Source organism: Macrobrachium rosenbergii, chromosome 49, assembly GCF_040412425.1.
Source record: "Macrobrachium rosenbergii isolate ZJJX-2024 chromosome 49, ASM4041242v1, whole genome shotgun sequence".
Taxonomy (NCBI): Eukaryota; Metazoa; Arthropoda; class Malacostraca; order Decapoda; family Palaemonidae; genus Macrobrachium; species Macrobrachium rosenbergii.
In genome coordinates, this window is record NC_089789.1 from 36521106 (window position 1) to 36541105 (window position 20000).

Here is a 20000-nt window from a genome sequence, read left to right on the forward strand (position 1 = left end):
TTGATTCCCTGTTCGCTGTGTGTTCCTTCAGTACCGTGAATGTTTGAGGATATGAAAAGATTTAAGTGGAAGTAGTCTGTATTTTTTTTTTCTGGGAAAGAACACATTTTTTATTACTGGTTCAAGATGCGTAAGAGATGAGCTGATTGAACGAAAGAAAACAGCTATTTAGGGAAAATTTCCTAATTCCCGATATTGTGGAATTGTCGATGAATAGACCTGAGGGCTAGTTATCTAATCGTCTCTTAAGTAATTAAACTCATACGTACACACACACACACACACACACACACACACACATATATATATATATATATAATATATATATATGTAGAATATACTGGTTACTTTTTATCAGATACATATGTAATTGTAATAGCCACTATGCCTTCTTAACTTCTCGAATTCTTCGCGCTTTTTTGGATACCCTTGTCACTACAAAGCCTTAAGATCCAAGTGCAAGCGTATCCAAAAAAGCACGAAGAATTCGAGAAGTTGAAAGGGCATTGTGGCTATTACAATTACATGTATATATATATAATATATATATATTATAAGGTGTGTATTTGTGTTTGTGTGTGTGTATGTGTCCGATCAGGTTTCCAGCACTCCAAATACCTACATCCTTTCCTCGTTAAAGATATTACAACAGCGGTCAACCATTAATGATAACAGCAAAGATCAAGATATAATAATAATAATCATTCCTTGGAACGCAGTATAAAGAGGACTGCTGTACCCAGGACAGTAATTTCCTTGCAAGCGAATTGCAATGTCACCGGTACTGCAGAGACCCTATTCATTCAGAGCCGCCAAGGCTTAACAGAGACATTGGACCCTGGGTTGCAATCAAACGGGACACCAATGGAAGATATTCTTTTCTTTGTTTGTTGTTTGTGTAATTCGGTTTCCTGGTTCATATAATCTTTCCTCCCACAAGGGGCGGTCAGTCGCTTCCTGAGAGAGTAAGATAAGTTTTTTTTTTTTTTTTTATGAGGGCGCGACAAGAGCATTGTACTGCTACACAGTTATCGGACTGGGCATGATACTAAAAAAGGCTTAAACACCTGGAAGATTACTGTCCTAAAAAAAAGTTTTTTTATAATCTTTCGATTACTTAGAGCCTGGGCGAGATAAACGCATTGCAATCGCGGCGTGATTATTGGACTCTGCATAAATAAAAAAAATTGTCTTAATAGACCCAACTAACTTTATGGTTACCATTCCTAAAAAAACTGTTTTTTTTATTATTTTGACTTCTTCGGGCCTGGGCAAGAGAAAAGCATTGCAGTTGCACGGTTATTGGACTCTGCATAATAGAAAAAAAGTATCTTAACAGACCCGACCAACTTGGAGGTTACCATTTAAAAAAAAATATATATAATTTTTTGAAAAATTCTTTTGATGTCTTCGGGCTTGGGCAAGATAAAAGCATTGCAATTGCACGGTTATTGGACTCTGCAAGGAAAAAAGAAAAATATCTTAACGTACTTCTAAACCGACTGGAAGATTACGGCTCCTAAAAAAAAAAAAAAAAAAAAAGAAGCGGAACATCAGCTCTGTGTTATGGTTTCATTACATTTCGGATTACTGTTCGAATGAGGCCAATTTGGCGATGCAAAACGCTATCCAAAAAAAAATTCCCTCCTTTTTTTTCTATTCGTCAGTTGCAGAGTATTTTTTTTTTTTTTTTTTTTTTGCGGCTTCATTGTTAAAAGACTTTCCCCTAATTGCGAGATCTAAACGGTTGATAGTTCCATTTCCATCTGTTATTTTGGAATTGATTTCGATAGAGCATCCAATTCTCGGTCTCGGGAGCAATCAGAATTTTGACATTAACTATGATTTGCGCCACCTTTGCGAATAACGGGTAATTATGAGTTTGGAATGTTTCGTATCAATCCGTTTTTTTATGTGATTTTCATTTTTATTATTCTTTATTTTTGTATGTAAATACTGATCTATGTTTTATGTAAATCCAGCACCTATATTTTTTTCACCATACGCCTTTATCTTCTTCGGGGATGAGGCTGCCAGCCCCACACCTTCTTTCTCGACCCCGGCAGACTTTGGTACCCAGTTACAGCTGGGTGGACTGTTGGGCGGTAAGCTGAGAACGACCTGCAGATCTAGCAAAAGTGATTCGAGCACTGCGTCGTTCAGTGAAAGCCATGGCTAATTCAGATATCATTGTTTTCTCTACTTAACCTTCGGTTTCTTTCTTAAAGGGTAGCAAATATGTGTATGAATAATTGGCGAGACACTTTCCCTGACGACAGGCCATCGACTCTTTACTGATGTAGAGCAAAAGTGAATCATTTTCCGTTTATCCGTTCCTGAGTTATCTAATACTTTTGAAAACACAGACGGTCAAACAAAAAGTTAAGTATACCTTAGTTTAACCAGACCACTGAGCTGATTAACAGCTGATTAACGTGGTTAAGAACCAATTGGTTACCTAGCAACGGGACCTACAGCTTATTGTGGAATCCGAACCACATTATACCGAGAAATGAATTTCTGTCGCCAGAAATAAATTCCTCTAATTCTTCATTGGCCGGCCGGAGATTCGAACGCGGGCCCTGCAGAGTGCTAGCCGAGAACGGTACCGACCAGTCCAACGAAGAACAGACAGACAAGCAGAACTGAAAACAACGTACTTAACCATTTTATTGGCGGAGATAATGACTTAGACAAAAAGAAATTAGAATATTCCAGTATCACAACAATTCTAAGACCCAGAAAATAAAACAAGAAATATTTTTAATGGAAGGACAGTTAAGAATGGTTGGTAATTAAAGACTAAGCTTTTTGCGTCACAAACTGTTTTGTTGGGAGTGATTACTAACGTTAATCCTCTTACCGAGAGACCTCGTTGTTGTCAACGAAATTAATATTCTTATGAAACCACAAAGCTTTTTAAAAACTTAATTTTCTCATCGACATGGCATTTCAAGATGGTTTCCTGTAGGGAACAAAAAGACCTTTTCAAAGGTGAGATTTGCTCCTTATAAAATGTTATTATTGTTAAATGAATCTTTAACATAAATGAATATAGAACTTCCTCACCCATTAAATATATATATATATTTTTTTTTTTGTCTATCACAGTCATCCTATTCGACTGGGTGGTTTTTATAGTGTGGGGTTCCGGGTTGCATCCTGCCTCCTAAGGAATCCATCACTTTTCTCGCTGTGTGCGCTTTTCTAGTAGCACACTCTTCTGCATGAGTCCTGGAGCTACTTCGGCATCTAGTTTTTCCAGGTTCCTTTTCAGGGATCTTGGGATCGTGCCTAGTATTCCTATGATTATGCGTACAGTTTCACTGGCATATCCCATATCCTTCTTATTTCTATTTTCAGGTCTTGATACTTATCAATTTTTTCTCTTTCTTTCTCCTCTACTCTGGTGTCCCATGGTACTGCGACATCAGTGAGTGAGACTTTCTTCTTGATTTTGTCAAGCAACGTCACGTCTGATCTATTGGAACGTATCACCCTGTCTGTTCTGATACCATAGTCACAGAGGATCTTTGCCTGATCGTTTTCTATCACTCCCTCAGGTTGGTGTTCGTACAGCTTATTACCGCAAGCTAGCTGGTGTTTCTTGCACAGGCTCCAGTGGAGGGCTTTTGCTACTGAATCATGCCTCTTTTTGCACTGGTTCTGTGCAAGCGCCGGACGTTTGCTTTCTATGTGCTTTATGGTTTAACACAGGCTAACATATAAATTCCTTACACATTTATTATTATTATTATTATTATTATTACTATTATTATTATTATTTCGGAATAAATCTATACCACAGGCTAACATATAAATTACTTCTACATCTGTTATTATTATTATTTCGGAATAAATCTATACCACAGACTAACATATAAATTACTTCCCATCATCTATAATTATTATTATTATTATTATTATTATTATTATTATTATTGTTATTATTCCGGAATAAATCTGTACACAGGCTAACATATAAATTACTTCCCATATCTATTATTATTATTATTATTATTATTATGTTATTATTATTATTATTATTATTATTGTGTTATTATGTTATTATGTTAATTTTAACCCCATAATATGGTGATAAACGGGAGCTTATCTTAACATTCCTAGACATGGAAAACTTTAGATACATCTCTTGTGGTAACAAGATCAAAGAATTGATGTCATGTTAAAAAGGTTAAAGAGTTTTCAGACATCAACGAAGGAGAACTATGAGAGGATTTTGACTGCAGAGAAGTCCACACGGTCCTGGAAATGTTAAAATAAGGAAATAAGATTGAAAGCAAATTTCGAAATTAACTAGTCACTCGGATACATACCGGTCCTGTGACCATTAGTAGCAGGACATATACGCTCTGATTACGCGAGAGAGAGAGAGAGAGAGAGAGAGAGAGAGAGAGAGAGAATTAAAGGTGAAATTTCTGTGTTGTCTGTGCCACTACTGAAAGAAAGACAAACCAGGAAAACTACAGGAAGAAAATAGAAAATATTCTTAAGTGAATTGACAATAATAGTAGATATCAATTTATAAAAATGATATTAAAAAAGTAGATGGAAATATGAATGAATATATATATGTGTATATATATATGTGTTGTATATATATATATATATATATATATATATATATATATATATATATATATATATATATATATATAGTATTAACCTTTTGATGACAAGGCGTACATCTAAAGAACGATTAACATATTAAGATGAAGGATAACAGTTTTTTCTTTACATATATATATATATATATATATATATATATATATATATATATATATATATATATATATATATATATATACATTATATATATACTGTATATATATATACATCTATATATATATATCTATATATATATATATATATATATATATATAATAACATATATATATGTGTGTGTATATATATACATATACATACACACATAACCAAACGTGAGAAAAACCGTGCAGGGTTGCAAGGAGGGAAGAGGAATGCCAGCTCCAATCTCGAATAACATAAACCCGTTGATGCTGCAATCAAAGTGCCGTGTTAATCCTATTGTCGAGGGATACGGGATGCAATGGGCATCCTGTCCTCTCATGACACTTTGGTTTTCGAAGTGCCCTTCCGGGAAGGATTGTTGTAGGACACTCCGGTTATTTTTTTCATTGTTCGAGGGTTGATAACAGTGCGAAGGGTTGCGTGTGTTAGGGACTGTATTTAGATGTGTTATATGTGAGTGCGTGTACGTTTGCCAGTGAGAGAGAGAGAGAGAGAGAGAGAGAGAGAGAGAATGTTGCTGCTGTGTTCATGACATAATTGCAAATGCAATTTGTGTGCGCTTGTATGTTAGAGAGAGACTCAGAGAGAGAGAGAGAGAGAGAGAGAGAGAGAGAGAGAGAGAGAGAGATGTTGTTGTCGTGTTCATGAGGTCATTGTAAAAGGCAAGTTTGTGTGCACTTGTATGTAAGGGCTTTCTTCATAGAGAGAGAGAGAGAGAGAACGTTGCTGTTATATTCATGACATAATTGCAAAAGGCAAATTTGTGTGCGCTTGTATGTTAGAGTTTACCTCAGAGAGAGAGAGAGAGAGTTAGGAGACACATGGCAAGCACTGGAGAGCGGTGTTTGTTATCACCAGGTCCAATTCACGTTCAGAGCTGTTTGCTTTAATCAAAATAGCAGGAGAGTGATGAGAACTTCATTTGAAAACTTAGTTATCCATGTTGCTAATGCAACTATGATTTTACCATCAAAATCCTTTTTACTTCTTCTTCTTATTTATACCCATACTAGGTATGACTGAATTTAATCGGACAGATAAATAGTAAGACTGTTAGTTCTTACCAGTTATCCTGCTTTTTCCTATATTTCGATTGGCGGCATTATTGAGCAATATTCAGGATTTTTTTTACTGGCATAGCAAATAAGCATTCTGGCTTTGGTTGAGTAATAAATTTCGTCGAATTCCCTTACCTTTAAACAGTTTGTAATTTTGTGGTACAGCAAAAAATCCACAGCTGTTAGTGCAGATGGTGAAAGGACATTCATTCATTATCCAGGTATGGATTCTACTGAATAAATTGTACTTGTTACATGATATACAACCAGGAATCCCTTAATCTTTCAACACTTACCGCTGTGAAATAGTGGTATACATTGTCTCCAGACTTTCAATAGTTCTCTAAAAAAATAAACAAATAAATAAACATAAGAGTGACAGAATGGCACGTTTTCCAAAGCTAGTGCTGTTACAGCTGCATGCATTTTTATAATTATAGGGTAAGTAAATCAACTGCTCTAATCGGGTTTTGAGTAAAAAAAAGCTGAAAATTTTGTTATTCATGTTCGGTCTCAGTGGCACCATTCTCGCTCGCGCTTGACTCCTAATGTCTGCTGCAAGTTTCTAAGGATTGATCGTTGGGAAACACACACTCTAACTCCTCAGCTTCTCAGTATCTTATCGGTATCTTGATTTCATCTCAATGACCTAAAACTATTCGTAGTAAGCAAAATGTGTTTGTAAGCATAAAAAATAATTCATAAAATACAGATCACCATTTTTTTTTTTTTGACTTGCTTGGAACATTTACGTTAAAAAATCGGAAGTTGAATACAATTTTTTTTTATTGAGCATTATGACAGGAACCGATTTCCATGTGTCCTTTATTATTTTTGTACTGTCTTGGTTTTTACTGAGTATGGGTTTTATTAAAATAGATAATGCCTGTCTCTTATCTTTACGTATTATTTTTCGAATAAATCTGTCTATTTATTTATTTCTTACTCTGTTGAATCAGTTTTCCTACACGCATGAACGAGAGATAAGAGCACAGAACTTAGGAAATATTGAAATAATTTGCCCTAGTTACTGGTTTACCTAATACTGTTGCTTAATCACTGATAGCGTAAGAGATTGTCATTTCAGGTAATTATTGGAGTTACTAATAATTTATTAATCATCCTTTATGCCTCACAGATTTCATCCCAAAGCCGTCTCTGAAATTTACGTCAGACCGGAGGAGTCTCGTGGAGATGGATATGGGTTACAAGGAGACCCCTAAAGCCAACAGAGCTAGTAAGTTCACTTATTCTACCTTTGTTATCTCACTCTTTGGATTATTATGTCACTCCATTATGGTATCTGTATTTTTCTTTGGATTACCACTTGAGAAATCAACTTATCGCTCTTCATCTTGCCTCGCGGGATCGTTCTTCTAATATGGCTGACTCATTATGATCAATTTCTCCCTTATTCCTAGATTTTATTCACGTTCTTTCTCTCTTCAGTATTTTATCCGCTATTGCACCTTATCAATCGTATTTATGATCAAAATTCTGCATACGATCGGTTTGTACTCATAGTCCAATATTGTTTTTTTTTTTGGTCGTATATTTCCTTTTCATATCTATCTCAATTCGCGATCAATGAACAGACGATATTATTATTGACAATTAACTGATTTTTCGCTATTCATACTTCGCACAATATTCCTCTGAGGTAATTCATGGTTCCAAAGACTGTGTCACACTAAGCTCATTATTTACCATAGTTTAGTGTCATGTCGCCAAACGTTTAGATAAAAGTAACTAGCACTAACTAGGAAACTAAAGTAATACTTAAGCTTCCTCAAAGTACACGAGTAGTGGTTGGTTTGTGCAAAAATGCCTTTGGTTATCGTGATTTCTTATTATTTCTATCGATATCTTTTCCATTCAGGCTAGACCTTCCGTCTGCTCCATTTCGATTCAGTAAGAGAAAATGGAAAATCATTTAATATAACGGTTGATTAAATGTGGAGAATGAAGTGAAGGACACTTGGAATTACACAGGTAATTACAATTGGTTCGTGCGTGGAAAAGGGCAGAGTAACATACATACATACATACATACATACATACATACATATATGTATATATATTATGTGTGTATGTGTATAAAATACATACAGTATATATAAATTATATATATATATATATATATATATATATATATATATATATATATATATATATATATATATATATATATATATATATATATATATATATATATATATATATATATATATATATATATATATATATGTGTGTGTGTGTGTGTGTGTGTGTGTGTGTGTGTGTGTAGATAGATAGATAGATAGTTGGATAGATAGATAGAATTCATTTGTCGTTTTCACCAGATATATATACATTCGTACTGGAGAAATTAAGAGGTCACTGTCTATTGCACACCCTTATTACATCGTGTTAAGAAACGCAGATGAAGATTCCCATTACCCTGAAAGACTTGACCCTTACCGTTCAAAAGCGCACGAGTCATTTATCAAGGAAGACAAAAAATTACTGGAAGAATAAAAATTATACATCGCATCTCCATAAGTAGGACAAATGATGACGCGTTCCCTTCCATTCTCCAAAGAATATCATTCCCATTCGAAGAATCCCCTTTGCGAGAGCATTTCGTATTATTCTGGATCCAACCTCTTCCATTCTCTGTCCAAAGAAGAAGAAGGAATTTAGCTTATGAATGCTATACTTGAAGGGTCCTTATCACATCTGATTCCAGTAATCATCAGTTTCTCAATCGAGGTGCTCGTTCTGTTCTCCCTCGTAGGTTATATTATCTTCTGCGAGATATTTATTATTTTTTCCCTCTCTCTCTCTCTCTCTCTCTCTCTCTCTCTCTCTCTCTCTCTCTCTCTTCGTTCGTCTTTTGTGTGGGCGAAATGAGGCCATCTATCTATCACAAAGGATTTTCATAACAGCCACTCTTGTTAGAGAGAATGGGACCGTTAACAACTTTCTGAGGTGGTTTTGTAATTTTTGAATAGGAGTCTGTCTATTCTTTTTCTTCATTATTATCATTATTATTATTATTATTGTTATTATTATTATTTCCGAGATTTTTTTTTTTTTGGGTGGGGGGTTTCTTAGTTTGGAAATGAACAATACTTAAGCTTTATACTTTGTCATTTCGTCTTCATTCCTTCACATTTGTCTCTCCTTCCTCCATTACTACTACTACTACTACTACTACTACTACTACTACTACTACTACTAATAATAATAATAATAATAATGATAATAATGATGCTGTAAATCATTATTATTTTTCGACCAAATGATTAATGTTTTAAGTCCACACTTGTGGATCTGTTTTCTATCTTTCACATTTTTCTTTTCTTTTACTTGAACTTTATCCCCATTTTGTTGTTCCTCTTCTTCATCTTGTTCTTCGGATATGTACTTCTTGCTCTTCTTTCCTCTTCTGTCCACTCTTTTCGAACGTTGAATTATCTTAATGAACCGTATTTCATAGCAAATAAAAACTAATAATAACTGTTGCAGATCTGTTTGTATGCATTTTCTCTGATAGTCTCATTCACTGTGGCAAATGCTCTCTCTCTCTCTCTCTCTCTCTCTCTCTCTCTCTCTCTCTCTCTCTGTGTGTATGTGTGTGTGTGTGTGTGTGTGTGTGTGGTGTGAAAGGCATCCTTAACCTCCGCCATTGTTTTACCAAGCTGTCAAACTGAGATTTTCAAAGCTGTAATGAACAATACTCATTTTTGGATTTCCTTCAGGGAATATAAAATTGTTTATTTCCCTCTCTCACAAACTCTGGAACTCTCATGCTACTTCATTATTCTCAAGCCCATGGTCTGACGTTCATCCTTTAAGGGGTAGGTTAAGCACTGTCAGTCGATCTTGCAAGCACATTATTCAACGCTGTTAATTGGCGAAACCATTACATATCTTTCCCTAGCCGGAAACACCGCCAGTGAAATAATTCATTCCAATGAAGTGATCAGAATTTATTCTCGTTGTTTTTGACGGGCATTAACATTCATATAATCCACAGTGAAAAAGAAAGCGGTGGTTAGCAAGGGAAGATTGTAGACCATGCTTGATATCACAAGTAGTGAGAGAGAGAGAGAGAGAGAGAGAGATCAGGTCAATCCTGATCTGAAAAAAAATAGGGTTACACTCGTTGTTAAGCTGTCACCTTAACGCCCCGCTCGTGTCCTCAGAAGGGAGAGAGAGAGAGAGAGAGAGAGAGAGAGAGAGAGAGACAGAGAGACAGAGAGAGAATCAGCTCAATCCTAATCTGAAAAAAAACTAGGGTTACGCTCGTTGTTAAACTATCACCTTAACGCCGAGCTCGTGTCCTCAGAAAAGAGAAAGAGAGAGAGAGAGAGAAAGATTGGAATTTTACCCAAAATAGTTTGCCGCACGCGTTTGCCCTGTCATAATGGAGATGATCCGATCACGATAAGACCAACCCAGGAACTTTTTGCTTGCAGCAAAGCACGTGGACACCGACCTTGCAAGCGGCTGGGTTCATCCTGAAGTAACTCTCTAACGGTAGATGAAGTTACCATTCCTAGCTGATGGTTGTATCTGTTCTATGAATCTGTTTAACTGGAGGTATATTTTCTATTTGTCGTAGGCAGTTGCATCCATTAAGCAGGGCTGCCTAACAGTAGATAAATCTGATTCATTTGAGATATCTTTTAGAAAGCTAATTCTGTTTTGTAGCTCTGGCTAACTGTAGATGTATTGAGGAATTTCTTTTAGATACCCGCATGTATTTAGTGCCACTGTCCAAAGGTTGATACGTCTGAAATCAAATCAAATTTAAAAGCTTTTTCCAATTTTAAATTGCTTGTTACACATGAATATACAAAATCATATTTTTTGTAATAACTTTATTGTAAGATGCTTATTCCATTAAAATCACTACGCAGCATGATGACATATTTGGTATCATCTTCAAGATTTGAGTTCGAATATTCATATGATAAATAATCTAAAATCATCTCTTAGGATGATTTTAAAATCATCTATGATTAAATATGATCAAACTGTACAGCGAAGAGGAATCCATGATCAAATCATTAGCATTAATTCTTTTAAAAAATAATCAGGGGGTTTGACTTAGCATTAATTCTTTGAAAAAATAATCAGGGGGGTTTGACAGATCAGGAGTTTTCATATGAAGAAGAAGAAGAAGAAAAAGAAGAAGAGGAAGAAGAAGAAGAAGGAGGAGAAGACGAGGAGTACAGCAAAGAAGAATCCCTTATCAAATCATTAGCATTAATTCTTTTAAAAAATAATCAGAGGGTTTGACAGATCAGGAGTTTTCATATGAAGAAGAAGAAGAAGAAGAAGAAGCGATAATTTTCCTTATGTAACTTCGAGGTGACGCACCCAAAGCCTACGAACTCCTGCCCTTCATAGGAAGGTTAACTTAAAGTCTACAGACGCTTCCTTGCGTGTTCTGGGCTTTCTTGTCTTCAAGACCTTAACGAATATGGGCGATGAAGGACCATCCTGTATCCTAGTGCTTGGGTTTCAGTTCTAAATACCATATAGAAAAATGTACTCGATGTGCGATTTCCTCTGTGTGGGGTGGCGGCACCGGAAGAGTACAGCTTGTCGGGGTTCTCAGTATATAATATATATATATATATATATATATATATATATATATATATATATATATATATATATATATATATGTGTGTGTGTGTGTGTGTGTGTAGATATAGTGTGTATATGCGTGTGTATGCATTTACCTCCGTGGGTGTTTTTAACTTAATGCCGTTTATCTGACCAGTGGATCAAAGGGGGGAACCGATTGTACCCAAAACATAAGCCTATCGCCATGATTGCTAACATGTTAGCTTTTTAGTTGTCTGTAAAAGAAAACTATTGTGCTGTCCGTCCGCACTGTTTATGCCCGCCCTCAGATCTTAAAAACTACTGAGGCTAGAGGGCTGCAGATTGTTATGTTGATCATCCACCCTCCAATCTTCTAACATACCAAATTGCAGCCCTCTAACCTTAATATTTCTTATTTTATTTAAGGTTAAAGTTAGCCATAATCGTGCGTCTGGCAACGATATGGGACAGGCCACCACCGAGCCGTGGTTAAAGTTTCATGGGCCACTCATATAGTATTATACCGAGACCACCGAAGGATAGATCTGCTTTCGGTGGCCTTGATTATACGCTGTACAGAAAACTCGATTGCGCCGAAGAAACTTCGGCCTAATTTTTACGTGTTTTCTTAAGGATTAAAAATATGCCCATACCTGTCCTTTAAATGGCCTTGGTAATTTGAACTAAAACCAATTTCTTTTAATCCAAAAGAAGATATTTAGAGTTATAATTATTGTTCTAGTTACATAGCGATAACCTTATCCCAGTAATAGTTAGATGATTATGAGCTTGTGTTTATTTTCTAGCTCTGATGAAAAGAATTCAGTATTTGAAACATCGATTGGCCGCCTCAAAACCTCTCCTCGAGTGAATGAAATAGAAAGAAACAAATAATCCCCTCTTCACGGTCTCCTAAAAGCCCCCCGAAAGATGAATTACTTCTTTCAACTTCGAAAATCAGGACCCGTCTTTGGAACTTTTCCTTCATCGTCCTATTTGTGTTTCTCTTCTTCTTCTTCTTCCGAATTCGCCTCGGACCCTTTACACTTTACTTTCGCTCATAGATAGTTTTCTTTTTTCTGTCCGAATCTTCATTTCGTTCGCGTTTTCTTTTTTTTATTTATTCGTTTTTTTTTTTCTCGTTGCTCCTCTTCTTCGATCTGTTGTTTGCAGTCATTCCCGGGAAAGCAAACTTAATTTCTGCGTTCCAACAATGCTGCTCCCGTTCTCGAAGGAGCAAATCGTCGTCGTCGTCGTCACAGTCTTCTGAAAAGTTATTCCGGCCGGTGTTCGCGTTAATGAACTTCTCTATTGATTCTCCCAGTCTCTTGCAAGTCTCCTCGAATTTCCTTTCGTCGTTCTTTCGTGTTTGTTCACCGTTTTATTTCATTCCAGTCGCTTCCTTCTTTCTCGTCGTAACTTTTTTTTCATAGTTTCTTTTTTTATTTTTTATTTTTTTGTCCTAAAAGATTAATTAGAGTTGGAAGAGACTGGAAGTATTTCAAGGTGAAAATGCATTCTGAGACTAGTTCGGGAAAACTTTGTCCGGAACTGACATTTACGAATTGAGTTTATTTACGTTATATTTAGTGGTCTTTTTATTGTTATGTTCTGCAAATTAACGAAGATTAACAAACGATTTTATGAAGGAATCCATGAAAATTTCTTTAGAGGATAAAGAACGGATTATTCAAAGAACTTACACGAAAATAGTGACCTACAATACACATAAACCGTAAGATATTTCTGTGTACTAAAACAAGGGAGGCTGTAGAAGAAATTAATAAAATAACTACGGTGGAAATTCGCCATTCAAGGTTTCATAAACTTGAGAATATATCTTTTGTTTCGTTTGCATTCTTTTTGTTATTTATCAGCATTTCTGTTAAGACATATGCACAAAAACATATGCATATATAATTATATATATATATATATATATATATATATATATATATATATATATATATATATATATATATATATATATATATATATATATATATATTAATTAATTCAAATGTATATACAGTAAAAATATATATATAATATATATGTGTGTGTGCGCGGGCACGTGTTTATGTGAAGGTTGAAGCATTTTTAACAATAACTGATTTGTGACCAACTTAATGTCTATTTTTCTCTACGATTTCCATTACTGGCGATGTCGACAGCATGAACCCAGATTCCATCAGATCAGGCGAACAATTTGCGAACTGTCTGTGATCGGTAAATGAACCACACTTTCCAAAGACCCGCTTCTCTCTCTCTCTCTCTCTCTCTCTGTTTTTCCTCATCTCTTGGGTTTCTGATTGGAGAGCGGAAATGCTGTGTGCTCATCATTTTATTTTGTCGTCGATACAATGGTCATTAATTTGTTGTAATACTATCTCTCTCTCTCTCTCTCTCTCTCTCTCTCTCTCTCTCTCTCTCTCTCTCTCTCTCTCTGTTTTTCTCCTTTGTTAGGAGGGCTGAGATGCTGTACGCTTATTATTTTATTGTGGATTACTTTGAGGCTTTCGTATACTCCTTCAGATGACATCTTCAGTAAGAGACCGATTAAACCTTGACTTGATATGAGCAGTTATCTTTTCTATCAACTGTTTACTTTCGAGGCTGAGGTCGTTATTAATAAGTGATAATTACTAACTAAGTCATAATGATGTTATTATTTTGAGCTCTAATAAAAACACTAACACCACTTGAAATCGTAACTGTAGAAGAAACTTCTTTATTCGTAATAATTGTAAAGATGTTTTTTACGGCTGATGTTCCCAGAAGCCTAGTTACATCTAACCCCACCATTGTGCATAGAAAAGTGAGAGAGAGAGAGAGAGAGAGAGAGAGAGAGAGAGAGAGCTTGTCTTGACATACATAGGGGAGAATTTGTTTTAAAAAAAATGGGGATTGCCGCACGTCACGCTTCTGCTTTTTCAAAAAATTCTCCAGCTTACATAGTAATTAAACTCTGTCTCTCTCTTTTTCAGTGCTGTCGAGTTGCTTTATAACTCTATCCGTCTATCTATTTCCTATTCCATATGTTGAGTTCAGCGAGACATGTAGCCTAAGTGTGTGTGTGTGTATGTAGGTTTTTGTAGTATTTAAGGTGTCAACCAAAAACATACAACGTGATCTGAATTTCAGCTAGATAATTAAAATCTATATAAAATCTTAAATACTCTATAAGTTTATTATTGAAAGTAAGTTTTTTTATGGGTTCTTGCGTCTTACATAACAAGCGAAATCGACAAACAGTTCTCGAGGCTCAGGTAAAATTAACTGACAAATAACGACATAAAAATAATCTGTATTAGAAGACAAAGCCGTATGTCTGTATTATCCCCTGAAACCAAACGTAGGTAATATTTATGTGAAAGTATATTTATACAGAAGTCTTGCAGATTTTTTTTTTTTTTAGTTCTTACAAAGTGCCTCTTCAGAAGACTCCCTCGATATACAAGCGTTCAGTTAATCTAACTATGGATGTTTATCTAGTGATTAACATTATTTTTTTAGCTTAGGAAGTAATGTCAGTCGTTATTTTCTGTGGTTAGTGTTTTTTGTCGTGTATGTGATGGTCGTAATCAATTAGATTTTTTGTACTGTTGTTGACAGTACTATTAGATAATATATCATGTCGCCCTTCAAAATGCACTCGCGTTATTATTGATGGTTTACTGTCCACTTCAGTTTTAACTTCCCTGTTTGTGATGAGGAAATTACTGCAGGTATCAGATTCTATGATTATTATACGTACCCGTGCTGAAAAAGTGAGAGAGAGAGAGAGAGAGAGTCACGTTACCTGGTATCTTCTGGTATTTGCGGACAATTTGGACACCAAATTGCTAAATTAATATCGTCTGACACCGCCATGGTGAATTTGAACGACCTCAGTTTTGCACTGCTTTTAAAATAAAAATAAACAAGATAAGACTGCCGATTTTTAACACACCTGCAAGGACTTCTCTCTCTCTCTCTCTCTCTCTCTCTCTCTCTCTCTCTCTCTCTCTCTCTCTCTCTCTCTCTCTCTCTCTCTCTCTCTCTCTCTCTCCCAGAAAATAAAAAAGGGAATTTTCAGTGCGTTTCTACTCAAGAAGATCGATTGAATAGTTAAATTTGGGTACAAGCCTTGCATTTGAGTATAAATTTAGATGTTGGCAAACGTCACATAACAAAAACACATTTAAAGAGCTTTTCGAAAAACTTCTAAAGTGGAGGAAATCACCCAAAGTGTAAGTAAACTCATCACACACAACCAAATTCTTTTTAAATGCCAATGTAACCAAATTGTTTGGTACGTTGAGGACTAAAGAAGTAACATTTGGGTTGGAAGAGAATTTCAGAGGCATTTTCTCCATTAGCTTTTCTTCGGATTTTTTTCTCTTAACAAAATCTATACAAAATGGTTTACGTGTTACAGATATAACCAGCGTGAATGAATAAGCAAAAACCTTGCAAGGCCAAGAACTTTAACTGAATACCAAAAAAATAAAAAATTATTTAATTTTAAAAAGTAATTAAGGTATGCATCGTAAAATTCAAGCGTCTGACGACAGGATTTCCACCGAAAATTGTTTGAATACTTGGATAAACATTCGTACATATTGAAAAGCCTTTGTGAGTTTCTACAAGGAATCAATACTATTTTTCAATATTTAAACTGACCCGAAGGTTACTAGATTTATTTTAGAACGATTCCGATCTTTTGCAGATGAATTCGATTATTTTAAACAGAGCTTAAATATTTAAAAAGGAATTCGTAGATGCGAACAGAATTTGAATTTTTGAGAAACTCCCTACATTCCATAAAACCAAATCCAGTGGCTGAAAAGAAATTCATGTATTTCGAAAATTACTCCAGCGATGCAAGGTGAAATGAAGTATTTCGAAATCAGTACAAAAGAAACAAAACCCAGTATTGTTTGAGTGCAATAAATGAAAATTTTCAGTTGACAGTTATCAAATAGCCGGTTATGAGAATCCACGTATTCAGGTCATTTAAAACAGGATACATACGTGTGTGTGTGTGTATACAGTATGTATATATATATATATATATATATATGTGTGTGTGTGTTTGTATGTATGTATGTATGTATGTGTATATATATATATATATATATATATATATATATATATATATATATATATATATATATATATATATATGTATGTATATGTATATACATATATATATAATATATATATACATATATAAATATATATGTATATATGTGTATATATATACATATGTATGTATGTATGTATGTATGTACGTATGTATGTATGTATGTATGACATGGCGATACCTGTTGAGATGCCACATACAAGGTATAATAGGAGGGAATGTAATGTTTCTGATCGGAAACCAAATAAAATTTCTACTAGGAAACATTATAAAAAAAAAATCCTTAGAAACCACGTGCCATTTTTATCAGTATTCCGTGTCAAAGATAGCCATTAATCACTTAGAATTCGTTTACTTCAAAATCAAAAGCTTTCCGCTCAATATGGAATCATTCCCTTGAAATTAAATCAGTAGACATAAATAGAAGGTGATGTTTATGAACGTACGGCGTGAACAGATGATTTGAATCTTGCGGTACCTTTAGGAGTTTGGTAAGGGCGGGCGAGAGGTCAGAATGAGGCATTTGAAAGACTGTAAATTGGGTAAATTAGTGAGTTGATCCTGATGGTAGAAAATATGAATAAATAAATAAATAAATGAAATAGATTAATTATACTAAAATTCGAAATCTCTTCTTCTGATAGCACGTAAATATAGCAGTTATCTGATCAAATTCAAAACATAATTGACCCATTCAACATAAAATAAGTTTATTAATTAGTTAATTAATTAATTAAATAAAAATTCAACAGTCTAAATCTCTTCTTCTCGTAGCATGTAAATATAGAATTTTTCTGATCAAATTCAAAACATAATTGACCCATACAAGATAAAATTAATTAATTAATTAAAAAATCAAAATAGAAGTCGAAATCTCTTCCTCTGATAGCATGTAAACGTTGCAGTTATCTTATCAAAATCAAAACATAATTGACCCATACAAGATAAAATAAATAAATTAATGAATTAATTAAATAATTTAAAAAATCAAAATAAAAGTTGAAATCTCTTCCTCTGATAGCATGTAATTGCAGCAGTTATCTGATCAAAATCAAAACTTAATCGCCCCATACAAGATATCTCCTCTCATTTAGGTAATCGAAGATAAGAGGCTATCAGTCGAGAAACATGCCAAGCGCCATCCTGGGTCAAAGTATTCTTTAATTCAATTTATTATATTTTGAAGATGGCACTTGGCATGTTTCTCGACTGAAAAGCTCATTATATATTCTCTTGTTACTGAACGCCAGGTTTATATTCGAGCAATACGAAGATAAAAGGCCTCCCCCCCCCCAACCCTTGTTTTAAAAAAGGGGCTACTTCTTCCAAGGGATCAGATTTTTCACCATTTACCATTTGCATCCTTTTTTCGACTTTGAAGAGAATCCGAACACCCAGGGAGGGGTGTTGTGGTCTTCTCCCGTTGAGTTTGTCTCCCACCGTGGGTCTTTTCTGAGTGATCCAATTAAATCAAATAATGATGGCGAGTTTTCTTCTTTCGCGGGACGAACACAAGAGGCGCTTGAATAAGAATTTAGGGGAATTCAGACCCAAGTGGCAAAGACTATATAATACACTCGAGGACCAACGTGAGGTTTGGTTTTCGTTTTAGGAGACTGTGAACAACTGGGCTCTTTAGGGATGGCCGGTTGAGGAGGTTCGCGCTTTTTGGCTTGCAAAGAAGGTTAAAAAGACAAAAAAAGAATGTGAAAAAAGAGAGTAGAGAAAGAAACGAGACGAAAAATAAGGTGTGTCCAAGACAATGAGAATTCAATCCGTCTCCTTCACCCCACCCTCCATATCCCCTCACCCTCCGAATCCCCCACAACAAAACCCGCTTCAAAAACAAAAATGCCGAAAGACGAAAAACTCCCTGATGGTCCAGCTATCCTTTGGCGTCGTGGGCTTGCCCAAAGCAGCCTTCCCTCCCCCCCCCCTTCTCACTCCCTCCCCTCTCAACTCCCTACCCCACCCACCCACCCCCTTCCTTGAAAAAGAAAAAAAATACAAAGACTTCTTGATGAAAATAATGGGCACTGTTTTTGTTAACTTGGTCGAGTAAAGAAACTTGGCTACCGGATCATCAAAGGACTAAATCCACCCTCCCCCTCGTCTCACCCCTCCCCTGCTACCAAAAAAAGCACCAAATCTTTGTTTTGTCACGTCCTCCATTTGTGGTTCTTTCTGCTAACCTCCTACAAAGAATCAGTTTGGCCCTGATTTTGTGTGCCCTTGTGAGGAAACGGGAAATCACAGGGGATGCTGAGACCCCTTGGATGGGCCAGGGCAACGCTGCTTCTAATTCCGAGACTGTAAATTAATTAAGTGAATTGCATTCTCCCTTATTTCGCTTTTAATTCCATCGCCGATTAATTTTTCCTTTCTCTCTCTCTCTCGCCGCTTGGGGGACGTGAAGTATATTTTAGTGGAAGCTGGGACAAGCAAATTGTTTCAAAGTTCGGTTTCTTTTTCCTCTTTATTTTTGCCCTTTTCGTCTCTTGTGCCATTTTCTCGTTTTAATGCAGTTTTATTGCCGTCGGCAGAGGATGCGAAATTGGAATCTGTAAAGCATAGCGAAGCCGGAAAAGTCGTGGAAAGGGAGTTCAGCTTGTTTTAGAATTACACTTACCAACACTGCAGTTTCATATTTCGTTTGCTGAATTCTCTTTTTCTCTGTCTCTGTCTCTCTCGCTTGATGTATTTGAAAGTTTGTATATATATATATATATATATATATATATATATATATATATATATATATATATATATATATATATATATATATATATATATATATATATATGTAACTTAATATTTTATATTATATATAAATATAACTTTACGTGTATTAATACTTGTAAATGTTTGATATTTATGGAATAAAATCAGGAAAAATATCATGATAATTTCTTTTCCCCTTCTCATGACTCGAATATGGTTATTTTGAAAGATGAGAGAGAGAGAGAGCTGGACAATTGAAATATATTTTCTATTTCTCTACCACCTTTGATTTTTATGTTCCTTTAAACCCCTCACCTACAGCTTACCCTAATTGCCATACGTGTTTTTCAGTCTGTCTAATTCCGAGTTTATTCCCTTTTTTGTACGTTAATAGAGCTGCATTTTTTATACGTTAATAGAGCGGCCTTTTTTTATACGGTAATAGAGCTGCCTTTTTTATACTTAATAGAGCTGCCTTTTTTATACGTTAATAGAGCTGCCTTTTTTTTATACGTTAATAGAGCGGCCTTTTTTATACGTTAATAGAGCTGCCTTTTGTACACGGTAATAGAGCTGCCTTTTTTTGTACAGTAATAGAGCTGCCTTTTTTATACGTTAATAGAGCTGCCTTTTTTATACTATAATAAAGTTGCCTTTTTATACGTTAATAGAGCTGCCTTTATTATACGTTAATAGAG